We start from the raw sequence: 11000 nt of genomic DNA on the forward strand, positions 1-11000 counted from the left end.
CCGAGTTGAAGAGGAAACTACTTTTATTTGGAGATCTAAATCCAATAGCTTCTTTGCTCACAATTTTCTCCTGAACTATCTGGGCATATCTATATCCATTATTAGAAACCAAGTTATTTAAGAGAAATTTCCAGTCTTAGGGTGACTTTCAATGTCTCCTATTTAATGGAAGCCAATACCATTTAATTTGTCAGACTACCCTTACAATAAGTCTCCATGATTGGTAATCAGGAACACCTTCTCAGTTACTGACTCTTTTCCCACATTTCTAGGTAGATATATCAATTTTAGAATATAGGAACTTGAAATTTTTGTATTTGTTGTTGACAAGTCAATCCTGAAAGTTAATATTTTAGGGCGATTTTTATTTCCAGAGTTCTGCATCTAGATTGGCAGTAGGGTTCTCAGGTCAGTTAACTAAAGCGCCAAGTTGGTGGCGTTCAGAGGGAGGGCCCGTCCACAGGGCATGCACAAGAGCAGTTGGCGAGGGCTGGAGCAGAGGAGCTCCAGCTGGCAAAGATGAGGGCCCTGAGGACACGGGATTAGCTCTATGATTACTAATGGAAGGCATATATCCCAGACAGAACAGAAATTGGAATCCTCTGTTGAACTGGTGACCAGTGAAGCCAGCAAGTGGCAATTTCTTTTGAAATTACTAACACTATTTATTAAACCATGGTACCCCCAGAAGATAAAGAACAGAGTGTTAAACATTTTATTTTTTTCCTTAACTTGGAAACCAAGTCATTATCATAATGAAACCAGGGAAAAGGACATCTAGAAATTTTCATTTTATTTAACATACTCGCTTAATGTAGGCTCACATGGAATCAGGGAAACAACAATTACAAGCAGAAGTTTTGATTATCTGACTTACTACTTGTGACTGGGCTTTTGGAGTGAAATTAAATGAGGCAAATTTATTTTTAAGGGGTATAATCAGAATTTGTCTTTGGAATTTTGATTAAAAAATGAGATAAGAGAAAGTTAATCCTGGGGAATTTGCCTTTTTTCGAATTGTTCTTCCTCTCCATGCTGCAATGCCAAGATAAAAGCACCTATCTAAGAAGAATTAGCTTTATGATGGAAACATTTTACTTCAATAAATAAATATTAAGCTAGAAAAGAAGAAAATCACTATCAATGAAGTAGGACACAGGAGAATTTTAACCTGACAGTATTTTGAAAAGAAATATTTAATTTGCCAAATTAGAAAACATTAAACATCTTAATTGTGTGTTACATAGATAGGGAATGAACATATTAGAATTTTCTTCTTGGTAGCTAATGAAATTCTTTGGTCTTCGAAGCATTATATTTTTTTGATTGAAAATATTCCTTTCCTATTTAGCCATTTAAAGCCTCCATTTTAAGGAAACTCTGAAAGTCTGTTTTAAAATAATAAACAGAAAAGCATATGCAAATATCTCAGTCATCTTTTATTAAGAATAAACAAACAACTTGAAATTTCTCTCCTGCCATTAATTTATTAAAAAATACCTGAATGAGATGATTGTTTTTAACCTCAAAGTCCTACATTTTAAATATGATTTCTTAACTTCAACTTGTGATCACAAAAGAATGATGTACAAAAACTTTTAGTTGCTTTGTGATTTATCTCCCCTTCTTGATTTATTTTATGATTATTATTTTGTTTGCTATTTGATGCAACTGGCAGTGTAAATTTGTAAGGTAATTCTGGTCTACAATGTATAAGATGTTGGCTAAAGAATGATGATTTTCAGTTTGATCCTACATTTTTTGTTAAGGAAATAAACCTAATCGTGTGTTGAGTCAGTGCTATAAAACACCCAGTTTTGTAATCCTGGGAGACAAGCTATGGCCTGGTTAGTCTCTCAGGAAATATTCTCTTTTCCTTTCTTAAAGATTTAGCAGGTTCTTAATTTAAGAATAGATTTAACTTAGTAACACTTAGATTTGTTGTGCTTTTCTGATTTGCTTTATTAAGTTACTAAACTCTTTAAAGCGTTAAGTGAAGACTTGGAAGATTGAATTCTGAAAAGCAACAAAATATTCTGAGGAAATCATCCTTCCTTTTCCCCTGTGTTTAGTCCTATACTTTCAATGTTGGCATCAATGTTTAAATGCCAAGTAACAGTAGACATTGGAAATACCATGGTTGGTCAAGTGATAGGTCATTAGCAGGCACTGTGTTTCTATTTTCATAGGATGTTGATTGGGGAAAAATGAATTTTTCACTGGAAGACAAAATCAATGGGCAGATGTAGGAATAAAAGTTTCTCTAAAATTGCAGGATCATTTCCTCTATCAATCCAGGGGAACAGTCTTCAGAAACATTCGGTTTAAGAGGGAAGAGGAACTCGTTTTAGAAAAGCGAGGTGGCAAGCAAATTTAGTAATTCTTGGAAGAGTTATCTCTTTGGTATAGAGACCAGAGAGGTGGTGCCTAGATTCTAGAACAGAATGGAACCAAACATGTCAATTCCCAAACGGCTTCATATGAAACTCTTCTAGCATTTTTTTTTTACAGCGTATTAATAGCATTTATTTCTGCATCTGAGGCAGAGATAACTTCATTCCTTAAGTGGTAGCAACTTAAACACACAACTCAGAACTGCCATAAATAACGCCTGCATCAGAGTATGCAATACTTTACCCAAAACATAAGAACTAAGTGTTTGTTTTGATAACTCTTGAATATTTTTTCATTTTTTCTCTAAGTCTGAGAACTTTGGCTTTTGACTAATTTACCATACATATAGGCTGGTAGCAATATCGGGAAAGAAATATGATAATCACTTGCTGCCACAAAGTATTCTATATACTGTTCTTTTTTTTAGCTCTAGTTTCACATGTGTTGGTTCAATGGAATATTCAATAGACATTTATAGGAAATAAATTGAGAGATGAATGTAAACCATATGGCAGCTGGAGGTTTATTTGCAAAGTCCCTGCATCAAAGCTTTCTCCAGATCACACCATATTAGCTATGTTTTTCCAGTCCAGCAGAATCAGGAAGGTAACCACAGACTTCCTTGATGGAAAACACATGAAAAACAGAGCAGATCTTAATATGTAGCTAGAGTTGCTGGTCAAGGAGCATCCCTTAAAATAATTTTATTACCAGTGTTTTCAGCATATTGTTTAGAAATGCATTAAAAACATGAAACAAGTTGATCTTGCTTAGCATTTTCTTCAAAATTATAGGATACATTTCTATTTAATTGTACCAATAAAAATTATATCACTTTAGTGGCGTTTTATTAAAATCTCAGGACTATTTTTCTGGTTTGACATGTAAAAATAAATTCCAACCAAAGAGGAATGCAACACTTAAATATAGCATACAGACAAATATATATTAGAATATTTGCAGATAGGAGCAGAACACATATGTATACCAATACACTCACATAAACAAAAGGCCACTACACTAAGCTTTGGAGAATCACATTATTATAAATAATAGTTAAAAAACATTGATTGGACAGAATGAGAAATGGTCCTCAAACTTAATTTATATATAAAAAAATTTCCTCAACCTTGAATGCTCTCTGCTTTGTGCAGTTCGTTATAGCTAGCATTACATCTGATACCAAATTAATTCTTATGCAGCCTGTTATATAAATCATTATGAAATGTCAAAAGCTTATACATTTTTTTAAAAATTTTTACTTCCTTTCCAAATAGTTTCCATTTTTCAGTGTCACAGACTTTTCAGTCACTCAGTCCATTTTAATGATTTTTTTTATCACTCTAAAATTTCCCCTCACAGTACATTTGTGGATGCATATGTGCATACATGCACATGTTATGCCATGGTATGTCAGTGATGTGTACAGTGGTAATTGGAAAGATCCTTCATTCTTTTCTTGGGTTCAGACTGAATGGGCAAATGATTGACACAGAAAAGGAATGAAATGTTGCTATTTAAATGTGCGATGTCTTCAGATTGCCCTTTGTACGTAAATACTTCAGATTAAAACAATAGCGAGTTGACGCCCTGCCCCCTGCTGCCCGTAGTTTCCATTTTAGAACAGTTGCTAAGGAAAATGATGTCTTGCATTTTTTGGCAATTATACAATTACACATCTCAATGAGGATCTCCTCCCTTTATAGGTTAAGCTTCAAAATTTATGGCAGCAAGTTAATGCCACTCACAACTTAAAAAAAAGTATGTGAGCAACATCACTTAAAAAATATGTGGCTAACTGCTGGAAGCTATTAAAAACCAAATAAACAAAAGAGATTACACTTCAAAGAAATGTCAACAGTTTTTCCTCTCTCAGAACAGACGAGTTTTCTTTACTTATATCCACATCCACATCTGGAAAATGCTTATGGCTTTATACATCTTTTATGGTAAAATGAATTTATTGAGTTTTAAAATTTTCGTGATGGATTAATGCAATCTTCATAAAAGGTAAACCCACAACCTAGTAAAAATCTGTCTTAATGCTGAAGAATGATTTCAATAATAAATAATAGTCTAATGTTAATTTCAAGGAGCAAAATAATTTTGAGAAAGCATTTGACTAACTAGATTTTATTTTATTTTTTGTATTGCTACATGGAAATCAAATTGCAATATCTTTTTCCTTATGGCCCACCTTTATATTAGCACAATTAATTCTTAAGTCGAGGAGTAAAAAATAAAAGCAACAGTGTGCAAAGTCAATGCAAAGTTTAACTGAATATACCTACTCTAAATAACTAACAGTAGACTTAAAGACACAGTAAATTTACTGACAGCAAGATCTTCCTGGGAAGATTTCAAAACAGTTCATGGATTTCTACAATTCTTCACAAAATTATATAGCATGCTTTTCAAATAAAAAGTGAGATTTAATTTCTCATACAAAAATTTGTGCCTGTTCGGGAGGGCCAAACAATTGACTTCATATGCTCCACTGCGTTCTCTCGCAGCCCCAGACTGACAGTGTTCATTTGATGTTGTTTTACAATTAACTGGGTAGTAGCAACTTGCTCTCTATACAAGCTTGCCAAAAAAAATACCACCTTTGATATTCAACCAAATGTCCACATGTGGACAACTGACTTAAATGTAGTAATTTACAGTTTTGATGGGGGTAAGGGGTTACTTGAAATATGGGAGAAGGTGCCATCTTTATGAGCGGGGCCAGGAATTAAGGGGAAAAAACCCTCAAACCAGAAGAATGTTTAAAATGGAACAACATAATTTGGACATCAAGTAAATGGTCTGTAGTCAATAAAAAAGGAAAAGAAAAAGAAAAAGAAAAATAAACTCCAACAGGCCCACTGCAGAATAGAAAAATAGATCTATTTTGTTTATTTATAAGTGAGTAGCAAGTAGATTCTTTCGCACTAACTAAACCAGACAGTAATTATAAACACAGGTTGGTTAAATTCCATGCACCCTATCAAAGGAAACAAGCTTCTTTCTTTTCCAAACATTGTCATTTGTTTATTGAGCCTCTTTGGGGCTTGGTTTCATTTAAAACTATGTAAGCACACATCTGTTACCCCAAACAATGTCAACCTTTTTAAGCTGAACCTGAATACTCATTATACAAAAATTTGCAAGTAACCTAACAGCAATTTTTAGAGTAGCCAGTTAGCATACTGAGCAAAGAATTTGGATTATTTTTGTTCCATTACAGAAAAACCTTACATTATAGTGTAATCATACAGGAAGCAAACAGTCGCCGCCTCAGTAGCTTCAGATAATTAGTTACCTAAATTTTCTGAGGTGAATTCAATGTACTTAGACTGAGGAACATTATTGCTTATATTCTGAAATACCACAATACAGTCTTGGTTAACAATGAAATTATAAATATTGCAGTGAAACGTCATTTTAGAAATCATTAGGTTTTATCAGTACGGTACAACTGAGTCCCTCATTTAAGAAACTGTTTTATTAAAAAAAATGGGGGCCTGTGATATTGCTTATATTAGCTCATGTCAGATATCAGATTTCAAAAAACTTTAACACAGTAGACACTATTAAAACATCATTATTAGAGTTGTCATGCTTGGGTGGTTTGAGCTAAAGTGAATTTCATGTATTTGCTGGGAGACAGCAATAATAAATCCTGGAGTCTGCATTTCTAAGCAGTGACCTAGAGTCCTGAGGAACTGACTTAATGAACCAACGGGACAATTGGATGAGTACAGTGGGCATGGGGCACTGTGGGGAGGGGCAGAATCTGATAAGAGTTCACATGGAAACACAGACATGCCACCTAAATCCCCTCGGGCAACCATTCTAAACAGGACAATCTCTGCCTGCTTTGATGGCTGTGCCACTCATGGAACATGCATAAGCCATTGCAAGGTCGGCAAATCTTGGGCTGCCTGTACTCCTTTTCTCAGCCATGGCAGACATACCTAATTGATCACCAAACTCTCCTTGGTCGGAGAGTCAGTCTTTCTTAGTGCAACAGACCAGTCAGCTGCTTCCAATCAATCCAACTGCCAGCCTGGCATTAGACTAAGAGCAGTCTCTCACAGGACAAGTTCTGTATTCCTAGCACCTTGCATATTACATGGCACATGGTGGAAGCTAAATAAACATTTGTTCAGGAAATGATTACTTAACTCTCCTCAGATGGAGGAATATAATAGCTGGGAGTAAAGACTAGCACTAAAGTGTCAGGGTTCAAATCTCAGCCCTGCACTTACTAATTCTGTAACTTCTGCCAAGTTACTGTTTCTCAGTTTTCTCATCTGTAAAATGTGAAAATATAATCAGTGTGAGGAATTAATGAGTTAATATACTCAGAGTGCTTAAAAGAGTGTCTGATACATAATAAATGTTGACTGCTATCACTACACTCCATTATTGTTTATTGAAATGCCTTGTGCACATGCAAATGTTACATATAGCTTGTTCTGTTCTTGTACCCATTTTAGTACTCAATAAATTTTCATATACATGCCAGAGACACCTTTCTGAAACAGATTTCAGGATATTCACTTCCTTTAAAACTCTGAGGTGACTCCCCATCGTTAATATAACAAAGTCCAAAGCAACCAATGTCACCTTCCAAAGTATGTGTGTGTGTGTGCGGGGGGCAACCTATAATTAATTTCACATCTTTCTTTGGCTCCTGGACCTCACCCCCTACTATCTTCCTATATTCCCTGAACCATTATTCTTAGGCCATGCCTAAATTCTTCTTTCATTCATGACGTCTGTTGCAGTACTCTTTCTGTCCAGTTCTCTAGAGGCAATTCCCTTCTGGACTTGGCAAACACAGGCTTGTTTGTCAAGTAACAGATTCAATGTTACCTTCTTTATGAAGCATTCCCCAAATCCCTCAGGAAACTAATTTCTTCTCAGAATATTTTATTTATTTTGATTATAGCATTTTTACACTGCCTTACTTTGACTTCTTGCACTGGCCTGTGAGTTCCTAGTGTCCTGCTTCTATGTGTGTCCTTTGTGCTTAACACATAGGAATCATTCAAATATTTGTTGTTACATATCTAAGCCCATCCCAAAATAATAAAATTTCTATGGCTACTATTCCTTTGTTTTTATTTGAATTATTAAATTAGTGGTTTTCAAATTATAATACATCTATGGTAAGAAGTGTAACAAAAGCCAATGCTTATTCCCTCATGCCCATTCAATCCCTGACATAATCAACAGGAATAAGGTGGTGTCCATCCTCACCTTTCTTTTTGCTTATATAAAGATATATAATCATGTATACCATAGGCCAATGATTTTTTTTCTTTAAGGGTCTAGATAGCAAATATTTTAGATATTCTCTGTCACAATCTCTCAACTCTGCTCTTGTAGCAAGAAAGCAGCTATAGATATCACATAAATAAGTATGGCTGTGTCTCCAAAAAAGTCTTATTTAAAAAAACAGGCAAACAGCTGGATGTGGCCTAAAGTTTGCTGTTTTATGATGGAATATATAAAATACACACACACACACACACACACACACACACACACACACACACACACACAGGTTTTATCTATTCGTTTATTTTAAATAACATAGCATCATGCCATACAAATTACACTGCAATTTTCTTTACTACATACTCTATTAACTTCCAACAATAGATTAAAATAGAATTTCCCCCTCTAATTTCTTCATACATGTATCAAGCTATAAATACAACATACATATGTCACATTTTTAAATAAATGGGATATATCATATATACTGGTGTGTGTGTTTCTTTGCAGTGCACTTAGATTATTTTTGCTTGCCTTTTGCAGGCCACAAGTCTTCTTAACACTCTAATTTGCATTCTTCTTACTTTCCTCAATGCTCATCTATCCAAATATAAAACATATACAAACATACCCCCCATGTATAGTTAGCTTCACTAAAATGTGACCATACGGTACACCTGTCTCTGCATCTTACTCTTTTGGGTCATAATGCTCTTGGAAACCCTCCCAAGTTAACTGCAAGAGCACTAATCCATTCTTTTTAATGGACACATTACATGGTGTGGCTGTACCATAAATATTAGCTATTCATTGGTTCCAGCTTTTTGTTGCTATGAACAACACTGCAATATCTGTCTTTGTACTTACAGACTTGCATACTGGTGCTTTTATAAGATTCTCAAAATGGGTATGTTGATTTGAACCATCTACATAATTTATTTTTCATGGATGTTGTTAGAATTGTATTTCCATTTAAAATATACAAGATTGCTTTTTTCTGTGCATCCCTATAAGCAACTGGTATTATCACTTTAAATAACTTTTTGTGAATCCGTTAGGTAAAGTAGTATCTCATTGTTACTTTAACTTACGCTCTGAATATTCAGTCTTCTTGTGGTTGCTGATCATTCAGATTTGTTCTTTTTGAATTGTACACTCATTTTTTGAAACTATAGCTTTTAGCACCAATAAGCTTGGATCACATTATCTTCAGTTATTTTGATGTTTTATCTCCTTTGCTCTTAACTCCAGATAAGGTGAAGAGTGTGACACTAGACTCTTTTTTCTTTCTTTTTTTAAAACTTTTATTCTGCTGTCTAGTCTCTTAATGGATGTACCCAAATTACAGTGATCAAGGTACACCTATTTTAACTATTTCTCATGTGGCCTGGATTTTCTGTAATATTTTCCTTTTAAGTAGAAAATTTTAATTTTCATAGCCATTGCAAGTTTTGAAGGTACACTGGTTGAAATGCAATTTAATAGAAGTGCAGTAGGTTCACCATTAATAACTGGGTATTTAAGGAAAAATATTTATTGAGTTTTTGCTCTTTAACAGACACTGTGCTAAACACTTTATATACAATATTTCATTTACTATTCACAACGAACCTATGTGGTAGAGGTTTTTATTACCTAAATTATAGTGATGGGCTGTTGAGGTTGTGAGAGGATAACCAACCCAGGGTCTCTCTGGTCGTCTAATTTACTCTGAAAGCTCACCTCTTAACACTGTTAACTTACCCCATTTAAGACGTTTAATAGATAGGAAAATAAACATATTTTTAAGTTTTTGTTGGATAATTGGACATATGCTAAGTTTTACCTTGGATAATTTATCTGATTAGTCTAGATATTCTACTTGAAAGTAAAATTTTGTCAATCCAGATCTTAGAAGGTTAGTCTATAACTCAAATAGTCAGTTAAAAATCTAATAGTAATTGTCAGGGAGCTACTGACTATGGTTAAGACAGAAAAAAAAAAAAAGCACTGGATTTGGAATTAGAAAACCTGAATTCTGGTCCTGACTGAATCAGCTATTAGGCATTGTGACCTTGAGCAGTTCACATTTTTTAGTCATTACTATCCTCATCTATAAAATGGGGATCACTTATTATTGCAACAATTTCACTGGGTTTTTATGAAGCCCCAGCGAGATGAACTAAGAAAGCACTTTCGTTGTTATTTTTCTTATTTTTTGAGATTTGACAATTGCTTTGTTTTGCATATCTACAACACGTTATTTTTGATGAATTCTTTTAAATAAATTACATACATTATAACATTTTTACCTTAAATACTTCAGACTGTATTTCTAAAATATAAGGACAGTAGAAAATACTTTTTTAGTTCAAAATAATGTGATTAAAACCAAGGTATGATTATTACTACTGTATATAATCCATTTTAAGGAATCTACTTAACTTCCTTGTGCCACTGAATTCTACCTTTTATCATAAAGTCACTGTGAAAGGCACTGTGAAGAGTTACATCATGTTCTTAGACTGAAGAGCTTCAGAAAAAAAAAACCCAAACCACAGTACTTATATAATCACCATCTATTCTTTCCATATAATAGCTGTGAAAAGAGAAGCCCTCTCAATGATACTTTTGAAGCAGAACACCATATTAAAAGCAGGACACCATTCAATAACTCAAGTTAATACGCTTTGGTCTGTCTGTCCTTACACACACAGCTGAGGGAATTTCAAGTAAGCAGAAGTCAGGGTTCTGCCACTTAAAACATCTAAAGAAATGAAATAAAATTTATACTTCTGGATCTTAAGGGGAAAAAAAATAGTTTTTCCACATCTTTGAATCTGCCCTGTGTAAGCTCATGGCACCTAGGGCCAGCTCCATGCTCCCTGGAGGAACTTGACAAACATTTCCTGATGGAGATAAACACCTGCTGTATTTAAATATGAGATGAAGAAGTCAGAGCGTAAATGAATCTAAGAATAAACTGGGTGTGTGTGTGCACACAGCTACTATTAGCATTATGGGAAATTACATTCCTGCTATTAGTATGATTATCATTCTAATGACAAAGGGCTACACACTGAGCAAAGGGAAATTATAAAGAAGAAAGGAATAAATCAGTTAAAGAGGAGAGTGAGTTTAAAACACACATACACTCATATGCCCAAGGGCCACCAAATAAAGCAAAATGACTCAATTTTTATAATAGAAATGATGGCAGGGGTGGAAACAGTGATAAACACCATGAGATTACAGGAAGAAATAGCTTGAAATTGCGGAAAGAAAAAGTACAGCATCTCCTCCTCTAGTCCTCATTCCTTCTCCCTCCAACCCCCAATGCCTGTGTCCAACGTTTT

The sequence above is a fragment of the Pteropus medius genome, unplaced genomic scaffold (genome assembly GCF_902729225.1).
Source record: "Pteropus medius unplaced genomic scaffold, Ma_sr-lr_union100, whole genome shotgun sequence".
Taxonomy (NCBI): Eukaryota; Metazoa; Chordata; class Mammalia; order Chiroptera; family Pteropodidae; genus Pteropus; species Pteropus medius.